The 21,419-nt window shown below is 41.6% G+C and overlaps 1 long non-coding RNA gene and 1 pseudogene across 1 annotated transcript in view; one reads left to right on the top strand and one right to left on the bottom strand.

The window, feature by feature from the left end:
* LOC123287402 (uncharacterized) overlaps nt 1–21,419 on the bottom strand; it is a 44,454-nt gene that overhangs the window by 14,910 nt on the left and 8,125 nt on the right. The gene's annotated exons all lie outside the window — the stretch shown is intronic.
* LOC106822862 (ras-related C3 botulinum toxin substrate 1 pseudogene) lies at nt 2,910–3,743 on the top strand (annotated as a pseudogene).

Consider the following 21,419-nt stretch of genomic DNA (forward strand, 5'->3'; position numbering starts at 1 on the left):
GTAAAATGGGTCCCATTGTCCACAGAGACCCCAGCAAACACTTGTTTAGAAAACATTTACATTTCCATCTCCATGCAAATTACCTTCCTCCTCTTTGAAGCCCCAAACCACTACCCCCAACAACCTCCTTTGTCTTTAGCTGAAAATGGTATTTAAAGTGGTGGCTTTCGGCCATTCTGGTGAGTTACTCAGTTTTCCTGGGTTTCTCCCATGTATACATGTTATAAAGCTTTCGTTATGTTCTCCTGTTGTTATGTCTCATGTCAATTTAATTCTTAGACCAACCAGAAGGACCTAGAGGATAGAGGAACTGTCTTCCTCCCCTACACTGTGCTGGGGATTTTCTGATCTTTCTATAGGGACATTATTCACTTCAACCCTTCTTACTGACTCCTGTTGACACAAGCCAAATTAAGGGTATTAAAACTAATAAATAAAAATACATCTTGGGAATTTCCAAAAGAGTGTCATGATCTCTAAAACATTCAATGTTAACAAAAACTGATATTTCCTGGTTCAAAGAAGTTTCCAAAATCAGATGGGAAAGTATACAAACTGTTTATAATATTTCATATTTATATGCTATAACATTTGTTAAAATAAATTTGATTTTTTTAAAAACTTTATTTTATTTGAATCTACCAAAGACATTCCATGGCTGCCTCACCAGTACCCACTTTCTCCTTTTATTGGCCTGATTTCCACCTGATTCAGAGAATTTCACACCATCTTCAGCTCCATGAGTGGAGCCTATGTCCTGGGTTAACTGAATCAGTTTATTTTCTCTGTACAATCAGAATGACTCTTAGGGCTTTTGCTGGAAATATTGCAAAAAGAATTTTCTGCTGACCACAGTCAAGGATGTCTGAATCAAAACCCCAGGAACTCCAAGCAGTCGCCTTGATTCCATGAGGAGAGCCAGCCTCCAGGTGAAGCTGACATTACAGAACACAGGAAGAAACAAAAGGAAGCTAGTACTTTCATAACTGTATTGAGCAGCTGGAACAAGCCTCAACTAGGCTAGTGTTTATTCCTGGACCTTGCAGTTAAATTTTCTTTATTGTTGAAGCCCACACTACACAAAGCGTGATCCGTCCGTAGGCCAGCAGCATCAGCATCACTTGGGATCTTGTCAGAAATGCAGAAGCAGGGACCACACTTTGGATCCTCCAGAATCAGAATCTGCATTTGAACAAAATCCCCAGGTGATTCTTCACATGTTGACATTTGAGAAGAACTCACCAAGCCTCTTTGTTTCAGCTTTTCCTGTAATTTGTGTCTTGAATCAGACCACCACACATCCCTGTGCAATAGTCCAGATGAATGTTATTACTCCTCTTTAGAGATAAAGAAACAGGGTTCAGGGAGCTAGCCAAAGCTCCCCCACATTTAGAAGAGGCCCAAGCAGCAGGAGCATCTAGTTCCAACCCCCCTGTAATTCCCTCCTCTGATGTGCTGTGGGATCTAGTCAACAGTTTCCACAGGCCCTGCTGCCGAGGCCTAGGGCTACCTATTCACCAGCTGTGCATTAGTGTTTATTTTAAGAGACCACAGGTTTTAAAGACATCCTTCCTCCCCAAGTTTGTAGTCAAGGAAAACTCCTTAATCTAGGTAATTTATTTAATGAGTACCTCCAAATATTGGTTCCCAACTACCAGTAGTTTAATACAAAAATTACAGGCTGGCTTAATTGCGTTTAACCAAGTAAGCCCCGTGAACAATTTTCCCTCATTATTTCTCACTGAAGCAAGCACGCTTGCCACAGTTCTCTTTTTATTAATAAAAGTAAGGAGCAAATGTTGAAAAATCTTCATGTTCCTTGATGCTTTAAAGTCCTTATCTGTCTCTACAATTCAGCCAACCGGATAAGGAAGAGCTCCTAGATAAAATAGAATTATTTCAGAGAAAGGCTTTCCCACAGAAACTTCTCAATTGGTAGGCTAAAATGGTACGAAGTATTTAAAGATGTACCTGGTAAATTGCTGAACCATTAATACAGTTTCTGTGCACAATAGTGTCTTAACAAATGCTTGTTGTAGGAATAACTTTCATTTTCAAGATACTTTGCAGTTTGCAAGGCATCTTACCTTTTTTAAAAAAATTAATCTCACTGATTTACATCTTTGCAACTATTCTGGTAGGTAGGTATTATTATTTCCGTTTTAGAGGTGTTGAAACCAAGGCCCAGAGAGATTAAGAAACACTTACCCAGAGTTACTGATTTATTCATTATGGAAGTAGGACTCAAATCCTGGTCCTGTGACTACAATTCTATGTCCTTCCACTACCTCATGTTGAGTCCTTCTTTTAAAAAGTCATTCCAGGAGTCAGCCCAGTGGCATAGTGGTTAAATTTGCTCACTCCACTTCAGCAGCCATGGGTTTGCAGGTTGAGATCCTGGGCACGGACCTACACACTGTTCATCAAGCCATGCTGTGGTGGCATCCCACATACAAAATAGAGGAAGATTGGCATGGATGTTAGCTCAGGGCCAATTTTCCTCACCAAAAAGAAAGAAAGAAAGAAGGAAGGAAGGAAGGAAGAAAGAGAAAGAAAGAAAGAAGGAAAGAAAGAAAGAGAGAGAGAGAGATAAATACAAAATAAAAAGGCATTCCAATGGGCCTTATAGTAAAATTGCTATGTGTAAATGGAGCTGCTAGTGCCCTTCTGGGTGCACACACACTCACTGCCTGTTTCATGAAAACTGCTCCACATGCAAGTCTTGCCTTACTACTTGGAGTAATTGGTTCACACTGGATAAATCACTGTACATGAAATAATCTTCCACCATTTACATCTCTCTCAAATTCTATTATTGTAAGTTTGTTTCTTTTAGGCTAGGGAGATATTCTGGTCTTAAAGAATCCCCACTGAGATGTAAACACAGGGTTTCTTCCAACTTTGGGTGGTGTCTGTTGCCAGGCTTCAGCTCTCAATCTGCTAAGGGCAAGGTGGTGTGGACACAGGCCCTGGCACCCTGAACCCGCCACTTTTTGCCTCTGTGCCCAGCCACAGCCTTGAGCCACCACACTGGCCCAGATGCAGGCCATCAGGTATGGAAGATGGAGCCGTAGGTAAAATTTGCCTACTGTTCAGTTACACCCTGTTGCACTTCCTGGATAATATATCCCCACTGCCTTTGATGACTATTCTGCTAATGGGATGGTAGGTAAAAAACCAGCGAATCTGGGTGTATGAGACAAGAAACTGGACAAGAAGATTATGACAGATTACACCCCATCCTATCTGCAAAAACACGTGTTCTTGATTTGCTTTTCCCTTGTGAGTCCTGCATCATTTTGCATATATCTGGGCAAAGTTACCACATCTGAAATGTGACACCATTTTCCCAACACTCATCATCTGAGTGGAAACTAAACATGATTTTAGGGATGATAAAGACCTGATTGGGAAATTGAAGGAGAAGAAGTTGACTCCCATCTCATAGCCAAAGGTTTTAACTACAGAGATCGGTGTTGCAAGATAATGTGCCTAGAATGTTCAGCTCTCACACAGCGGGGCCTTGAGACGTTTGATGGAGAGATTAGAACAGTTCTCTGCCCTCTGTCTGTCAAGAAGAGGAAGAGAAAGTGCTTGCTGTTCAAGTAACGACAAAATACATAAAATTGACTGTCCTGTAGCTAATTCATTGAAGAAAAATAAAAGATACTAAGACAGACGAAATCAAGAGTGAGACAGGGATACAACAGATACAGAAGCCATTTACAACAGAATACTATGAAGTCTTGATGAAACGGCTGATTTTCAAGAAAATACAAATTGTCAAAATTCCCTTGGAAAGAAGCAGGAAACAAAAATAGACAAATAACCAAGAAATAAAAAAGGAGGATAAAAAACGACTGTCAACAAGTTATCTCCAAGAAGGGCATTAGACCCGTAAGTTGTCCCCACCAGCTGGGCACAAACAGCCAAGAAATAGATAATTCCTAAGTTTATACCAAAGTTTATTCCATGGCATGAAAAAAAAGTTTTCCAAATCATTTTACAGAGCTAGCCTAATTCTGATACAGAAACCCCAAAATAAATAACACACACACACACAAATTACAGACTTACCTCTTGAATAAGCGACAGTTAAACATCTTGACTCTGCATTTCCACGTCGTGCCACGTCATTCTCCCCCCTGCAATATTTGCTCCTCAAGGGCAGGGAGAGCACCACCCTTTATCCTCTGGGTTGTAGGGTCAGCAGCTCAGTGACAGAACCAGGATTGTCAACCTCGTTTTCTAGTTCTTAGCAACTCTCACACAAACCAGCATAAGATAGCAACCTGTTTGTCAATATTCATGCTGCAAAATTCAAATAAGTTCAGCTTACCAAGACCTCAGAGAATCCTTTCAAGATAAACTCAGGTGAAAGAGGACACTTGCCAAAAAGCAATGCTTAATTTGTAATTGATTGAGGGAACCTGTAATTACCCCGGCACACAACACAGGTGGAGAGAAACTGCCGTTTTCCCCACGATAAAGACCATCCTGAGTGCTTTGAGAACAATCCCTCCTCTGATTTCTAAGACCAGGAAAAAAATCTCCCCAAAGTTACGTTTTCTTGCTTTCGGCAAATGTTACACTTTTTAAGAGTTGGGCAGTCTTTTTCTTCTTAAAGCAATCAAACAAAAGTCATTTAAATATATTTCCCCTATTTTTATGTGGTTTAGTGATTGGCTGCTTCTCAGCTTATCAACCGACCTTCCTCCAAGGGCATGCTCTCAGTTACTCATCTGTTTATTTCTTCCACACGGTATCATCAGTCTAGGAACAAAGGGTTCCAGTATGTGGGATGGGAGGAAAAAGAAGACCCATTGGCCAACGGTATATGAACACAGATGTGACCACCTCTCCCCTCAACCTTCCACAGCTCACCAATTTTTAAGATGAAAATTTCTAACTCTTTTTCTAAAGGAGTGAGTTTCTGGGGCCGGCCCTGTGGCCAAGTGGTTAAGTTCGTGCGCTCTGCTTCTGCGGCCCAGGGTTTCACCGGTTCAGATTCTGGGCACGGACATGGCACCGCTCATCAAGCCATGCTGAGGCGGCATCCCATATGCCACAACTAGAAGGACCCACAACTAAAAATACACAACTATGTACCGGGGGGCTTTGGGAGAAAAAGGAAAAATTTAAAAAAAAAAATCTTTAAAGGAGTGAGTTTCTGAAGACCTGAACAATCGGACCCCAAGTTACTTCTTGCTGTGTCCCAGCCTCACTGGACACCTTGCAGGCCCCCAAGCTCATCACAGACTTTCACTCATACTACTCCCTCTGGCTGGAATGACTTTGATAGACATCTTCTCCTGCCAAGCTCCTACCCACTCTCCCAGGCCCGGATCAAATGTCACCCTCCCTGTGAAATCTTCCACCAAGCCATAAATAAGCACTCCTGTGTCCCCAGGCAAGCATCAGAGTCTGAGTGGAATTATAATTATCTGAATGTGACTTTGCTCCTCCTAATAAATTATAAGCTTTGTGAGGGCAGGAACCATATCATATTTGCATATTTGTGCTTGCATCCCCACTGCCCAGCTGAGGGCCTCACACAATGCAGGGATTCATTACATTTTTTGCTGAATTGTCCTGTTGAGTGTCTACTGGAGGCTCACTGCCTGACATAAACCAGTTGTAATTTGATGTAAAACTTGGTGTAATCAGAAGAACTGACAAGAACATCTTATAAAAATGGAAAAATGGAGCTCCTGAGGAGACAAATGGAGGGCAATGGTTTCTCAGACTGGCAAGGGGAGATGATACTCAGATCAAATGAGAAAAAGCCTGGGAAATGTAGCCATGGCCATCCTTAAGAACACTGTCTCTGCCCTGATTCTCCCATTCACCAATCGAATTGGTTTCCTAAGTAAACTTTTCTTAGGGGAAGATGGTTGGTGGTATGAGCCAATTGTTTTTGTTATCTATTGCTGTGCAACAAACTATCCCAAGACATGGAGGCTTAAAAATACCAATTTTTACTTGTCCTTAATTCCATGGGTCAGGAATTCAGAGAAGGATAGGCAGAGTAGTTCTTCTGCTCTGTGCAGCATTAGCTGGGGTCAGTTGCTCAGTGGCATTCAGTGGGCGGCCCAACTGAGATAGAAGTTCCAGAAGGCTCCATACACATACCTGGTACCTCAGTGCCTTCCGGTGGCCACATGGCTAACCTGGGCTTCCTCACAGCTTGCTTGCCTCAGGGTAATCACACTTCTCACACAGATGCTGGCTTCCAAGGGGGTGTGTCCCAAGCAGGGAAAATGAAGCTATAGAACTCTTGGGCCCCAGGCTGAGAAGTGACTCCCCATTCCATTAGTCAAAATGCGTCTCCTCTTGGATTAAAGAGGAAGAGAAATAGTCTCCATCTTTCAATGGAATGGAAGGCAAGGAATTTGTAGTCTTCTTTAATCCACCACACTTCTTTTACCTTGGACCTGATAAACTTTGGATAAACCCAAACACTGACATTCTAGGCCTACCCAGATGGGACTATAAATCCTCACAGTCAGACCATTCTTTAGCATGAACAAATTCCTCATCACTATAATACCTAGTAGGTATATTTTACTTGACACATAGTATATGTTTCTGAAACATGCCTATACTTCAATATTTTGGAAAATGAATCACATTTTCAATGCATCAAAGGAGTTGGCTAGTTAAAGGAAAGACTATTCTTTTGCAGGATTTCTTTGCTTGCTTATCTCCAGGACAGTTCCAACTCTGCTCATCTTTACTCATTACAATAAAGACTTCCATAAATATGATACTGAAGATATTCATAAACATATTACTAAATAAGACTTAATTTTATAAATTGTGGGCATTTTCACATAAATAAAGTTCACAAAGAAGAAAAAAACTACTGTCAGAATTACCATAGATTTACTAACATTTTTGCTGACACCCCAGCACAGTTTGGAATTTGAACATTTGTTTTTGGAAAAGTCTGATAAATCAGAGACTTGTGGGTGACCAAAACGTCTTCTGAATCAAAGCCTTAAGCATTTGTTCAGCAGAACCTTAGGTGGTGGTTTTGAAAGAGGTTACTTTGGGAATGATGGATAAGAATTGTCATTTAATCTTTGCTCTCTGGCCACATAATAGCTAAATGCCCAATCTGAAAGTGCTACAGCTTGAGAGCTATGTGCTACACAGTTAATTAACCTAGATAGTACAAGAAAAAGCTAGAGTTTCAGGTCAATTTTAATTTCCTCAAAAGGACCAACCCAGTTCTTCACAGGAGCAGTGAAATCTATTTATCTCAATAAATTTTTGTGGGGTGAATTAGGGAGGTAATGCATGAGTAAATATATCACTCAAATATATTCCTCAATATGCTCTCAAGAAACCCACAGACACACTGGAAAATCCATTTAAATACACAGGGCAGTGGCAGCATGAATGAGAAAGAGGGAACAGATTTCAAAAAATATACTTAGGGGACCAAATCAAGATGTGGTGATCCAATTAGATGTGATGAGAGAGGAAGAGGAAAGAAACTTGGGAGCTTGGGTGACTCGGTTAGTGGTGCTGACACCAAGTGGGTTAAGAATCAGTGAGGCTTCCAGTGTCAAGTGGAAGGAAGAATAGCTCAGTGGGAGTGCACAGTACTCGCAGATATCAGGGGAGATGTCCAGCGGGCAGTTGCTATGTTTAAATCTGATGTTTGGGGGAGAGGTCAGAGTTAGAGGATGTAGGTTTCAGAATTATCACCTTATGTGGTAGTGATTTCATGAAAATGTCTGTAATTGCCCAGAGAGTGTGGAGAGAGAGAATAGAGTAGGGGCAGAACCCAAGGGAACACCAGCACTTACCTGGCAGGTAGAGGAAGGAGGGCTCCTTGGAGACAAGGAAAGGATAATCGGAAATATATAAGAAATACACAGAGTGAGGTATTGCGGGATCTAAGGGACCAGAATCTCTAAAAGGAAGGAAGGAGCAGCCCAGTATACATTTTAAACAATGTGTGAAATGAGGCTAAGAAGCTTCTCACATTTTAACATAGACAAAGAGAACTCATGGTCCAAGCAGTTAGAAAACATAGACTCACATCTGCCAATTAATTAGCACAATGACTTACGGAAAGTCCCTTCACTTCTCTGAGCCTCAGATCTCTCATCTGAAAAACAGAAATAACAGTAATAAAGCCCATTCTACCCACCTCATAGGGTTATTCGAGTTTGATGAGAAATTGCCTGTGAAAGTCAACCCTTTGTGAACTAAAAAGCGTGTATTGATATAAAGCTATTTCTCAGTTTTGGTAGCAGATTCATGATTGTTAATAAATGCTTGAAATTAATGGTATATGAGAAAAGCATAAGCAACTCTGCATTGATGAAGCTCTTTAAACTGTAGACAGTTTCTCAGATCACTGAAGCGTTATTTTTCCTGAGAACTTGTAAGTCCTCCCCTACATGGGTGGTGAGGGACCCCACACTCTAGCAGCAACAGTGCTGGGCTTGGATTCAGGGTCCTCGACCCATCTCCGTTGTCACTGTGCACTGTGTCACAATCACTCGATTGTGATTATTTGATGCAGGTCTGCCTCCATGGTGGACTGTGAGCTCCTTGAAGGCAGATCACGCCTTATCCATTGCCCTTCTCTTTCTATCCGTAGCCCCTAGCACAATGCTTGGAACACGGAAGCAGCTCCATAAATATTCACTGAAACAGGAAATAAATGAATAGTGACTTCAGACAGTCATATAACCTTAACTCATTATAAGAGAACAAAATTAGATTATAAGTTTGCTCCGGATCCTGACTGTATTAATATTTTCTTCGGACACATTAAGCAATACCAAGAAACGCTTGACATATTATTTGGAATAGATAAATAATTATGAACATATATAGAGATGAAAGGTTAGAAGTATTTGCAATCATACATTTTTAGTGGGATCAAATCCCTTCAAGGATGGCATTTGAATAGTGTGATTTCAAGCGTCTATCATTGTTGAAGTAGTTGCCTCCATGAGCAACCAAAAATGCTAACAGCTTGGGCAGCCGGTGAAGTTCCAGTCTAGAAAAGACACTTGCCCTTATTTCTCCCACTATTTGGCTGGTTGTCCCTGAGCCCACCTGAATGTGTTAACCTTCACCTCACTCCACTATCAAGTGAAAGATACTTGTTGATTCCAGTCCCAGAAAAACATACACTAAGAACCTTAAAAACAGGAGTGACTAGAGTAGAGGTGACATTGGCACCTGAGGATGGTACATCTTTGACCTGGAGTGGCAGCAACCTACACCTGACAACAGAGCTGCTGGAGATGTTGCTGAAAGTCACATGAGAACACGGACTAGCCATCGTTTTGTTCAGTTGGTAGGGCAGCAAAAACTGCAATTATTGGTCATAGGGGCTTATTATAATTGTTGCAAAATATAATTGTGTTCATTGATTTCTATGACCTTACACTCATTCCTGATCTGTATAAAAATTTGCAGTTGAGGTGTTTTTGCCCCATACTATCTACACTCTTGGAAACTTGACAATAAGGGGTCCAAATTCAAGCCATACGTCACAAAAGGAATGAGTAACGTGGGAGAGTAGTAGGCATGACTTCTGAATAAGTAGCCATGTCCGGTTTTGTGGGAAAAGTTTGATGGTCTTCATTTTCTTTTTTTGAAAATCCCTTTCTCATGAGTTAGATCCCAGATATGCCCCCAGAGAGCCAACCAAGAGACATCCCTCCTCTAGTAAAGGCATCTCAGGAGCAGTTGGAGTCCCAGCATGGTCACATTTCAGCCCATCCATCTCGACAAAGGTCATCATGGGCCCAGACACCAGCATTCTGAGAGTTGCAGCCACTCTCCATCAATCTCCTTTGGCATCACGCTGTGTCTTGCTTGCCTCTCAGAGGTGTTTTCACCCTTCAGTTCAGAGGATGCTCTGCATTTCACAACTTGGATTGATCTGGTCAGCAATCAGCACATGATGTTTGTCACCCCTGCTTCAATGATATTATTCAAGTGCCAATACTGTCACTTTTAACTCTCCATTCCTGAGGGTTCTTATGCGAAAAACAACCCCACAGACAACGTTAGTGATTCACTTAAAGTACCCTATTTTCCTAAGATGACCCAGTGTCACAGAACAAAGCAAAGAGACAAAGAAAAACAGGACCACTAGACAATCCATGAACTTTATCAGTGCCAGGGAAATAATCACCGAGAGAAACACAATTCCACAGAGCTGCTTTAAATTGAAAAGAAAAGTGCAAAAAGGGTAAAAGATCAACTTGGTTTCTGCATTGCTGCTTGTAACAAACTGGGCAGGCTTGCCTGGAAAGCTGTCCAATTTGACACCTAGAAATGTTTTTCGTCTGTGAAATTCTCTATGTAAGATTCATGGTTGACCCCAAGACACACAGGGAGAAGGACACTAACTCTTCAAATAATGTTGCTACTAAATCATAAATGGGGCTTCAAAAAGTCATCACCTCAGGACCCTAATCAATGAAACTTCCTAATTCAGAGCACATCATCAAAATAAAAGCTTCATCTCTTAGGGTGGCAATTATATTCTTGGGTTCACTGTGCTGTTGTAATTCATTTTAGTATCCAACAGGTTTCAGGTTGCATTTTATCAGAATGCAGGCTCTCCTCATACTGTGTCACTTTTAAGGCATATTTTCAGGTCACTTTTAAGTCACCAGGTAGCACATTTCTTGATTTCTTTTCCAATAGTTATTAGATGCTAACTCTGAGCCAGGTGCTATACTGGATTCCTCCTTGTAAGCTATCACGTCAACCTTGATGACCACAACCCTGCAAGAGCATCAGCCTCCTCACCTTTAGAGTTGATGAAACTGCGATTCATCAGTGTTCAAGTTCAAGGTCACACAACAAATGCAGATCTGTATTCAAACCTAGGTCTCACTGCCTTAAAAACCCATTCTTCCTTTTGGTGCCCCTCCCGAACGTTGTGTCATCTTCTCAATACGAATTGTCTCCTCTCCTTCCAGCCTCCTTTTCTGAGGAGTCAAGAAGGAAGTGAGAACCTATTCCAACACAATTCTTTGGGCTGTACTTCAAGTTACCTGTTTCAAGAGCTCCCTGCCAACTTATTTACTCTGCTGTTTTCTCCCATGCACCGATCACGTTCACAGAACAATGTATAAGACTGGTGGAGGCCAAGGTTCTGGTGGGGAGGAGTCAGCAAAGATGCCAAACTTGCTCTGCAACCTTTCCCCAGAAGTAGAAGGTGATGGGCAGTATGACTGAGGAGAGCATTCTCAGTACCCCAGGGGAGCAAGTGACCACTGCTGGGCGGTGGGGGAGTCCAGGGGGAAGATCTGGGTTGTAGATCCTGAGGCTCCACCGGGTCCCCCTACATCTACCCCTGCCTTCTTCCTCACCTCCACACACAACTGGAGTGCTTGCTGCAAGGTAGAGTTAATGCAAGCTGTATTCTCTAACAGACCGTATTTCCCAAGCCAAAAATCAATTCACCTGTTCTCACAATAGGACAGAGTATTTGAAATTGAAATAGACTTAGAACCTGAGAATAAGCTCCCCCTATAATTATAGTCATTTTCTGTGAACTGCTTATCTCTGGTCACCAATATGCCTATAGCTTAATAGGTACCTAATTAATTTAACCTTTTCTAAATTTTATTTTACTACACCAGTAAACTCTATTCATATATATCCAGACTTCATTTATTTTCCCTTATCGAGGCTGTCAACGTTAAAGTAAATTAAAGGTGACATTACCTGATAAGTATATTATAAAGTACACTCCTACATTACAAAAAGTGTAGCCTAACTCTCCCCAGAAAACTCTATTTACTTATTTATGAGAGAAAACTCACATTATCAACTCCACCTTTAGGGCGAATGGCATATACTCATAGCTTAGCTCAAGATGACATATGGATGAATATTCTCAAATAGAATGTGATAACTCAAAATACATCAATTGGAAACAATTTGAAGTTCTCTTGTCAATTATAATAACTGGTTTTCTTAAGCAGAAGTCTCAACATATTTCACACTCTACTTTGTAAAGTAAGAATTCCAGTGTCTACATTTCACAAGCACGTGAATTGCAAAATAAACATTTCACTCACAGTGCCCAAGGTTTGCTCTATACTTTAGCTCAAAATTTTTCACAAACTTTCCTTGTTATCACTAATTTCTTCCATGACAGGAGGATCCAAGGATTTAGAGCATGGCATGTCAGAACTAATTGGGAGCTCAAAGACTATGTCATCCAGTCTCCTCATTTTATTTAATTGCTTTATCGGTACTATTTTCTGATTGTGTTGATTGTTCAAAGACATTCTTATTATACACTGTTCCCAACAGTGGTTGTATCCGTGGAGATGCTTTCAATTGTAAGTAACAGAAAACCCAATGAAAAGTGGCTTAAACCGTGAGAAAAATGTTTCCTTATGTAGCAAGAAGTCTGGAGGTGGTCAGTTCCCAGGAGCTGGCTGCTCTGTGTCTTTCCACTCTGCCACGCTCAGCGGGTTGACAAAGCCCTCCTTCATATTTGCGAGTTGGCTCTAGCCATTCCAGATGGTACATGCAGACATGACATCCAGCAAAGAAGGAAGCATTCCTCTCATGCTTCTCTGTATATATTTCAAGGGAGACATTTCCCAGAGGCTTCCTGTACACCACCCACAATCACCTTACTGTAATCAACATTTGCCTCTAGGTCTGGAGAGGGGTCTTTGAAGCTCCTGTAATCCCAATTTCTTAACAAATGCGGTGTGCTACTAGGAAGGAAGAAGGGGGTGGTTGCTTTGGGATAAATAATCAATAGTTTCTACCACAGGAGTCTACCAAAATAGTTCACCTTGCTGTAATTACCTTAATATTAGTACGAGTTTGTCCATTTATGTCCGTTCAACCTCCCGAAAATTTTCACCTCTACAGCTTGCTCATGCTTCCAGATTTCTAGGAAGCCTACTAGAATTTTCGACATACTTCCATCTTCTATCCTGAACCATTTTTCTCCTAGGAACTCTGAAGGGTAACTAAATACAAAATTATGTGTTATTTGTGGGCCTGCCTACGGATGGCACCTCCACAATCACACAATTCTGGAAGAAAATCTCCTTGATTTTGACCCTTCCACAAGGAAACAGACATATGCACTGTTACCAAACAAAATTCAAGTACATTTTAAAAATCTTATTGGCTTCATTCAATGATTCATGAATTGGGCAGCATCCATCTAGCAGACAGAAAAGAGCTCCAAGGAGCTATACACTTTTTTAGGCAGAAGGGAACAGGAACCAGGAAGTTATACTAGGCAAAAAAGTGGATTGGCTACTGCAAGTTTACTTTCCTTTAGGAGATGGCAGGTTACCTAACTAATGCTGATTAGGTGATTCCTGAATGACTGGTTTAAGATTCCATTTCTGGAAGAGCTGAAACCTTAATTAAGTCTCAGTTTGGTGATGTGGAGCTTAGCACAAGTGACTCCATTGGAGTTTGTCATCTTGTTTCTAACAGCATCCAGATGCTACCCATCCAGGAATGATGGAGCAGCCCCCCAGCCCAACATTTCCTGGACACAACTTTTTTCAGAATGTGCATACTCACGAAGTTAGGAAGGTGAACACTGTTGCTCTTCACATCATTTCTGTGCTCACAGAGTCCCACCAAAGAGAACTAGAAGAGAAAACCATCCACTCCGATCTGTATCTAACCAGACTGGTGTCGCTGATTCAGGTGTGCCTCATTCTAACCTGCTCCTGCCTCCCCTACACCTGATTTGTGTCACTGGGGCACTTGAGCCAACAGTCTTCTCCTAGTTAAGATGTGAGTCAGCTCTAGGATTTTCAGCTATTTGTTTTTCTTTAGTCTTGACCACAGGGAGAAATGTAGGATTTGGCTGGTGAGACTATAATTGATAGCCAAGTGGTCATCAAAGGAAAAAACCTGATAGCAGGGAATGTTGTCATAATCTGTCATTTATAAACCCTGTCACTGTGTTAATTGCCCTTAGAAATCCATTATGGTCCCCACCAGCAGCATTTGCTGATGAGCCAGGGGTCAGAGCTCCCTTGGGCTGCTGGGAAAGTGAAACATGCTGAGGCTGCGGGGGGGGGGGGGGGGGGGGGGGGGGGCGTCAAGACGTGCTCCCAGGTGCAAGGGCTTGAACTTCATTAGCCCTTTCCCTGTGGCTGTTTACACATATGTGTGTGCCAAGACCGTATAAGCCTCAGGAAATTTCCACCTAAACCTAAAGTGAGAGCCTCCCAAAAAGAATGATGGAGAACAGCATAATAAGATTACATGGAGAGCCTCATTCTGGGTGGGGGTTCATTCTAAATCATGTACTTGCACCCAGTTTCTTTCTTGTGGACCCCATATGTGAGATCCCCATAAAATGCACAGAATGTCCTGATGACTCTGCTTTCAGGCATCTGCCATTTCAAAGCTTCTTTTCCATTTTCACATTAATCTCTGCCACAGCCACACTAGAGGGCACTTCAGCACCACGTTCACTGCGGACCAAGTCACTGGCGCAGGTACTGGTGGTACTTTTAGGTGGCGGGCGAGGGGTGGGGAGTTGATGGGAATGATGGGAGGGGTGTATTTATTTTAACACATCTTCGATAAACCCATCAATATTTGAGGAAGCTTCTGAGTCAGACTTTGGGGACCAAAACCTTAATTATACAATATAATTGTTGTTAATGGAACGTGTACATTTCAACCCAGCAAGACTGGTGGTGTTTAATGCCAGCATGACATATTTCCCAAATCGTTCTCTTTATTTGTATAAATAGGAAAGAGGCAAAAATTGCATCAGCTCTCTGCATAATGAAGAGGGAGGGAATGTGCATCTTGTGCTATGGTGGCCAGATGCTCTTTTATCTCTTTTCAAATCAACATGCAGAGCTGGTGGTCCTCAAATAGAAAGCAGCTTTCCTGAGGGATGGCAGCACTGTACGTTTGGAATGATAACATTCTATAAATAAATAAAAAAGATTATTAAGAACGCTGTGTAAATCTCCTAGTCAAACACCCCTTCAAGCAACCATCATCAGTAATTCGTTTGGTCCCTTAATCCCACTGTATACAAATACACAGCATAAATACAGTATTTAACAAGCACCAGAGAAAAGGCAGCACTCTTGCAATAAAGACTCATTCAGGAAGAATGAACATTCCTTGCCTCCAGTCTTGTTAGCTGCCCTCAGATTTCAGTTCTTCCTTTGATTCTCCTGCCTGAACAAGACATCCACCTCACATGAAAGAATCGCAGGCAAAACTGCCTATTGAAATAAAACCTAAAAATATTAACTTGGTTCCCACATTCTTTTGGTTCCTCTTCAGTGAACTCACAGAGTATCCACTAGAAACCACATCACAAGTGCAAACATCCATGGGCTTTCTTAAGCCATGACACTCCAATGGGGTTTACACAGCATCAGAGGCAGAGAAGAAAGTAGATCTAATGTGGGAAACAGGCCAGTGCCCAGTTGTTTCCTCAGCCCAGCTACTGCCAAAATACAAGGACTTCCAGTATATAGTTAAATGAATTCAGTGCTTTTTTCCTTTCTCCCTCAGCCTGAATAATGGAAATAAGATCACCCAGGTGCCACCAGGAGGATGTGACAATTAAAGATCTTCTCAGTGAGAGGCCAATTCAAATCAAGCTGTCAGGTCAGCATTCCAACATTACAGGTTTATTTCTCTTCACGCCAGTTGGTGGGTCAGAGAGGAAAATGGACCCCTGAATCCATCTCCATCAGGGACACCTACCACCAGGAAATGCCCTCAATCCATTCCTCTTTACTTCTTTGAGACTTTCCATTTCAGTCAAGCCCACCACGCGGGCTTCCAGGCATTCCAGTCCCTCCTCTACCAGGTTCAAAGACATGACATGATCAACTTGAGGACCAGCCCTGAGGGGAACTCCAGGGAGAGTCTGAGACTCCAAGTTCCCACTGTGGAAGCCAAAGCCCAGGCCAACTCAACCCCTTAGATCCTCAGCTCAAGATGATAGGGCCAAAGTGCTTCCATGAGGGAGACATTTAGCAATCATGATCTAATACCTGATTTTTCAGCTATTAGTTAGCAAAAGCTGGTTTTGAGAAGTGTCTGATTCTGTTTTTCTATGATCTTTGCTACACCCAGATTTTAAATCCAATATGGTAGAAGACAGATCTAGAAACTGCATTAGTTTGCTGGGACTGCCATACTACAAAATACTACAGACTGGGGGGCTTAAACAATAGAAATGCATTTTCTCATAGTTCTAGAGGCTCGAGGTCCAAGATCAAGGTGTCAGCAGTTTGGCTTCTCCTGAGGCCTCTCTCCTTGGCTTGCAGATGGCTACCTTCTTGCTGTGTACAAACCTTCCTGGTGTCTTTGTGTATCCAAATTTCTTCTTCTTATAAGGACACCAGTCAGATTGGATCAGGGCTCACCCAGATAACCTCATTTAACCTGAATTACCTCTTTCTAGGGCCTATCTCCAAATAGAGTCACATTCTGTGGTACCAGAGCTTAGGGCTTCAATGTGTAAATTTGGAGGGAGAACACAATTCAGCCCATAACAGAACCTTCATATTTCAGGTAGCATCCAAATGCTTCCCAAGCTTTGCCCGAAAGGAAATAGAAGTGCATCTAAGCCCTGATTTTAATTCTCTGTTGAAGCCATTGTATTTTTCATAACATAACAATAACATTTAATGAATATCACAGAGATTAAAATAAGAAAAAGAAATTGCAGTCACAAATCAATTCCTAATAAATCTCCTAAGGATCTTGGAAATTCAGCCACTCAAAGCAAAGTTTTCTCCCCTGGTTTTAAAAAAAATGGAGTGGGTTTTGTCTGTCAGTTTTTTTGGAGGGGAGAGTGGATTGTTTATTACGATTGTTTTGTTCTTACAGTATTTTCTGTATGGCACTTTCTTGATTGTTTCTTGTTACTTATATTTATCGCATTTTTATAACAAGAATTGCTTCTGTCCAGGTCTCTACAGGACACCTTGTGACAACTTGAAAAATATTCACTGGTAACTGTCTGCTCTCAAGTTGAATCAGGTGGATAAGAGGAAAACGCTTATGTGGAACCTTTCCCGTTTGACAAGCTTGCCATGAAACACAACCCCTGGCTTGTTTCTCTATTTATTTCTCCCTTTAATAAATGTGACAGAGCAGTTTGGAGTATAAGCATTATGGATAAATAGGAAAATTACTGCTCCAGACCTCAATTAATTACACAAAAGCCATCCCAGAAGTCTGTCTCCCATGCTCCATGCCTGAGGCTTCAGCAGCTGCTCATGGAGAGAAGACTCCCTGAGGTGTCTCTGGCCCTGGCCTCATTCTGGCCAGGCTCAGGGAAGGATCCTAAAGCCCAGTAGATCCAACTGCCTGCCAGGGTGCCACCTGGCAGGGCTGCACTCTGTGGGGGCACTCTGAGACATAAAGAAATTTTTGTTTACTGTAAACTAGGCAAGAACTACAACATATGATGTTCTCTGTGCCTAAAATCCCCTCTGTATGTGTGATTTTTGAAATTCAGGTAAAAAGAATGGAATTTTGGTCAAACGTGGTAAGTAGAATTTATACATTTATCTCTTCTCTCATCCAAAACCTGAACAAAATGACAGTGAAAGAATTAAAAAGATATAAACCCACAAGTCAAAGAGAACTGAAGAGGTAACAGCAGTAAATGAGAACCGTCAACATATTTGGGGGGAATAAAAAGGAAGGGAGAAATGGCAATTACCTCAGCAGAGTGGAAGAAGCTATAACCCAAGAATGTGCAGGTGCATCCCCAGAACCCTGGAAAGGCTGGGCATGTGGACACTGCAGGCTCCTCCATTGTTGGGGGTGAGTCTTGGGCATAGAGCAAAAGCACTGAGTGAAAGTCTGCGTATGCACTATATGTATGTCTCTTCCCCATGAAACACCAGCGCTGCTCACTGGCCCCCACCATCCCTGCTCCATCCATTCCAGGAGGACAAGGATGTATTCTTCAGAGAACTTGAACCAGAGGATTCAGACTCAGGTAACAACAGGCAGAGCAGATGGGGAGCCAGGTGCTAGGCTGAAAACGAGGCACTTACAGGAAAGCCTGTTTTGTGATCACCTTTCCTATCTCTGCTCCCAGAACATGAGTGTCTGGATGTACACCTCCCAGGCAGGAACATAAGGAATAATTCTCCAAAGAGACTGACTAGGCCTAGAGAAAAGATCCACAGAGATTCCACTTAAAATACTCTTCATCAAGTAAGCCAGCTCTTCTCCTGACAACACTCTCTGAGGGACAAGCTACCCCCATGCACACAGAGTTTCCTATTGGCTTCTTATTGCATCAGTTCTTAACCATAAATGGACAAAGATCACCAGACATTTGAAGAAGACCTCAAACACAAAAAAAGAGAACTAAATAATCATATTTATTTTTTAAGGAGCTAAGAAAACACAGTAGAGAGAGCAGAAGAAAAACTAAATGAACAAAAAAACCTACAATCATTATCACCAGAGAGTTTTGAGAAAATATTGATTCATGAAACAAGATAGGATACAATAAAAAAGAATAATCAGAGTGCAAAAGAAGAGTTTGGGCAAGTAAATATATACTACCCAATAGAGAAAATATTCGGTAGAATACTTGGAAGATAAGATTGAGTAACTCTGCTCAAAGAAGAAATGGACAAGAGGGGAGAGAAGAAAATTGGAGGACCAACCCAATGTGTCCAACATCTGGAATTCCAAAAACAGAAAACTGAGGAAATAAAGGAGTGGAAATAATCAAAGAAGAGTTTTAATTTCCCAGAACTTGAAGACTGGGATATCTCCGGAGAGTGTCTAGCACAGTATATATAAAAACAAAAACAAAAACAACGAAACACCAAGACAAATACCATGAAATTTCAGAATACCAGGTATAGGAATGGTCTTAATTTTGCAGAGAGAGAACCCATCACAAAGGAAATAAAACTGGCATTGTGTCTCTTACTAGCAACACTGAGGCCAAATGACAATATGGCGATGGCTTTGATGCTCTGAGGAAAAACAATTTCAATCTATACGAAGCCAAGTTCCTAATCAAGTATAAGAGTAGAAAAAGAAATTTTCAGATAGATAAAAACTAAAATACTATACCTTCCAGACACCCTTTCTCAAGGTGTTAGTGCTTAACTGGTGTTAACTGGAGTTAGTGCTTCACCAAAATTCTTCCTTAGTTATCATGAAAAAACAAAATTGGAATCCAGGAAAGGAGAGAGGAGAAAATAAATCCCAGGAAATTGTAGAAGAGGAATCCTAAGTCAAGTGGGCAATGAGCCTGGAGAGCAACCAAGGGAGACCGCAGGGGTTTGGAGAAGAGTCTCCTAGCCAGAGGTGGGCCGGGAGAATTCTAGATTATCTGATATACCTAACTTGTGGAAAACTGCACGAGAAACATTTTACACAGCTGTCAGAGGATTTGAGGAAAATTAGTAATAGGTTCGTAGAATACTAAGCAAGTGGGGGAAAATGTAATTATTAACTTCTGGAGAAAAAGTACAATAAACTAAAGCTAAGTATAGTACGTATTTGGCTCAGGAGTGAACAATATTTGCATAGCCACAATAAGGTAAACCCTGAATATGACTAACCTAGGGTGCTCTAAACAGCTGAGAAGAAAGGGAGAGGGGAAGGGAGTGATCACAGAAACACTTCCCACCATACTCCAAAGTAAATAATGTCTAAAATAGGTAAATCAAGAATTAACAATATTAGCAAGTTATTTACAGATAACGCAGGTACAAAAGAAATGAGCTCAAAGAGCTAGAAGCAGTTGCCGATGGAAGAGAGAGAATAGGGGGTAGGGAGAATTAGAGCCTGGGTGCCACCGGTTTTGATTATAAGCCTTTGGTGTATTGCCTTTTTAAAATTATGTTCATATAGATTACTTTAACAAAATAAGAAAGAATGCTAGACAGATGAATATATAGAAATAGGTAGGCGAGAGAGAGAGAGGAGAGTGGATAGGGAGGTAAGAAGGTTGGAATAAATAATCAGGAAGACTTCTGTTGAAACTGGAAATGATGAGGGGAGACCCAGGCTGAGCCAGGCATGGGTGCTATTTTGTCAGAAATGGAAGATGGACACTGGGGAATCAGGCAGAGAGAAATTGCTTTTTAGATTATGTAGGAAAGATTCTGGCTTGGACTGAGAGAAAAATAACACTGGAACTAAGGAAAATGTACTGACTTCTGGGAGAGTTTGGCAAAAAAGAACCTGAGATGGTTGTGAGCCAACTCCACATTGTCCAACTGAAGGGGACACTGTTCACATCAGACCCCAGGGGATTGGTGCTCCATGCAGTTGTGCGGGTGTGTACACCAGCCCTGCGGGTAGACACAGAGATGCAGGATCTGAGTTTTCCTTCAACTGTACTTCAACTCTTTTCCATTATATTTGGTCCTTGTGATCATCTACCTGTGTATAGCTATATCTGTTAACTGTTCAGACTGTCAGCTGTGAAGATATGCTGCCCTCAAGAATGACATTGGTGCCTTAGTCTTGAGAAGATTTGCCACTAGGAGAGATCATAGACTACAAGCCCCAAAGAAGTTCTTAAGTCCTCAGGTAGTAGCAGAAGAGTCAGCCAAAGCGGATAGCCAGGCTTGGTGTTGGGTCTCACAGCCATTCCCTAGCAAAAATGAGAGATCTCAGGCAGATCACTTACCCCAACTGGGAGCCAAGACATTTTTTGAGATGAGGAGTTGGGCTAAATAAACTGTGTGGCCCGCTCCAGCTCTGAACTCTTAGCTGTGTCTAAATTATACTCTCCTGGAGGTGGAGGAGCTACAGCTGCCTCATGGACAGAAGTCTTCTGACACGGTCACTAAGTTGGGTTACCCCATAGGTTGGGTGCCATTTACAATGTTTCAGGTTCTCTTGAGAGGCCACCTCTTCATGCCACAGAGGTCAGTCTACTGAATTTTCAATATGTACCTTGAGTCAGGCCAAATCAGATTTCCTCTTTTCATGTTTTTTCCTGATTTTAATAAATTCATAGTGAAGAGCTAGTCATAAACCTCTACTGGTCATTCTGGAACAGGTATTTCTCTGGTTAAGGTTGTCACATGGAATCCTTTGGAGCATCCCTCTTTGTTGTGCCGTTTGAGCTGGAATACAGCTAAAGAGATTTTTATCAATCCATGATCAGTATATAAGACAACATTCCACAGAGTTGCTAAAAGTTCCAGGTTATGAAAAACAAAACACATAGGGTTTCTAAGTGCCCTTAAACTCAGGCTCCAATCCTTTTGGTCCATTCATTCTTGGCTGAGTTTGTGGAACTCCATTTATTATAAGCAGTTTGTCATTCCACTTTTCCTGAGTAAGATAACCAAGACTTTCTGCAATCTGATTCTACATTTTCTTTTAAGCCTTATCTGCATCGTGCTGTACACAAAATGGCGCCTCCCTAAACATGACAA

Source organism: Equus asinus, chromosome 7 (genome assembly GCF_041296235.1).
Source record: "Equus asinus isolate D_3611 breed Donkey chromosome 7, EquAss-T2T_v2, whole genome shotgun sequence".
In the NCBI taxonomy this organism is placed as follows: domain Eukaryota; kingdom Metazoa; phylum Chordata; class Mammalia; order Perissodactyla; family Equidae; genus Equus; species Equus asinus.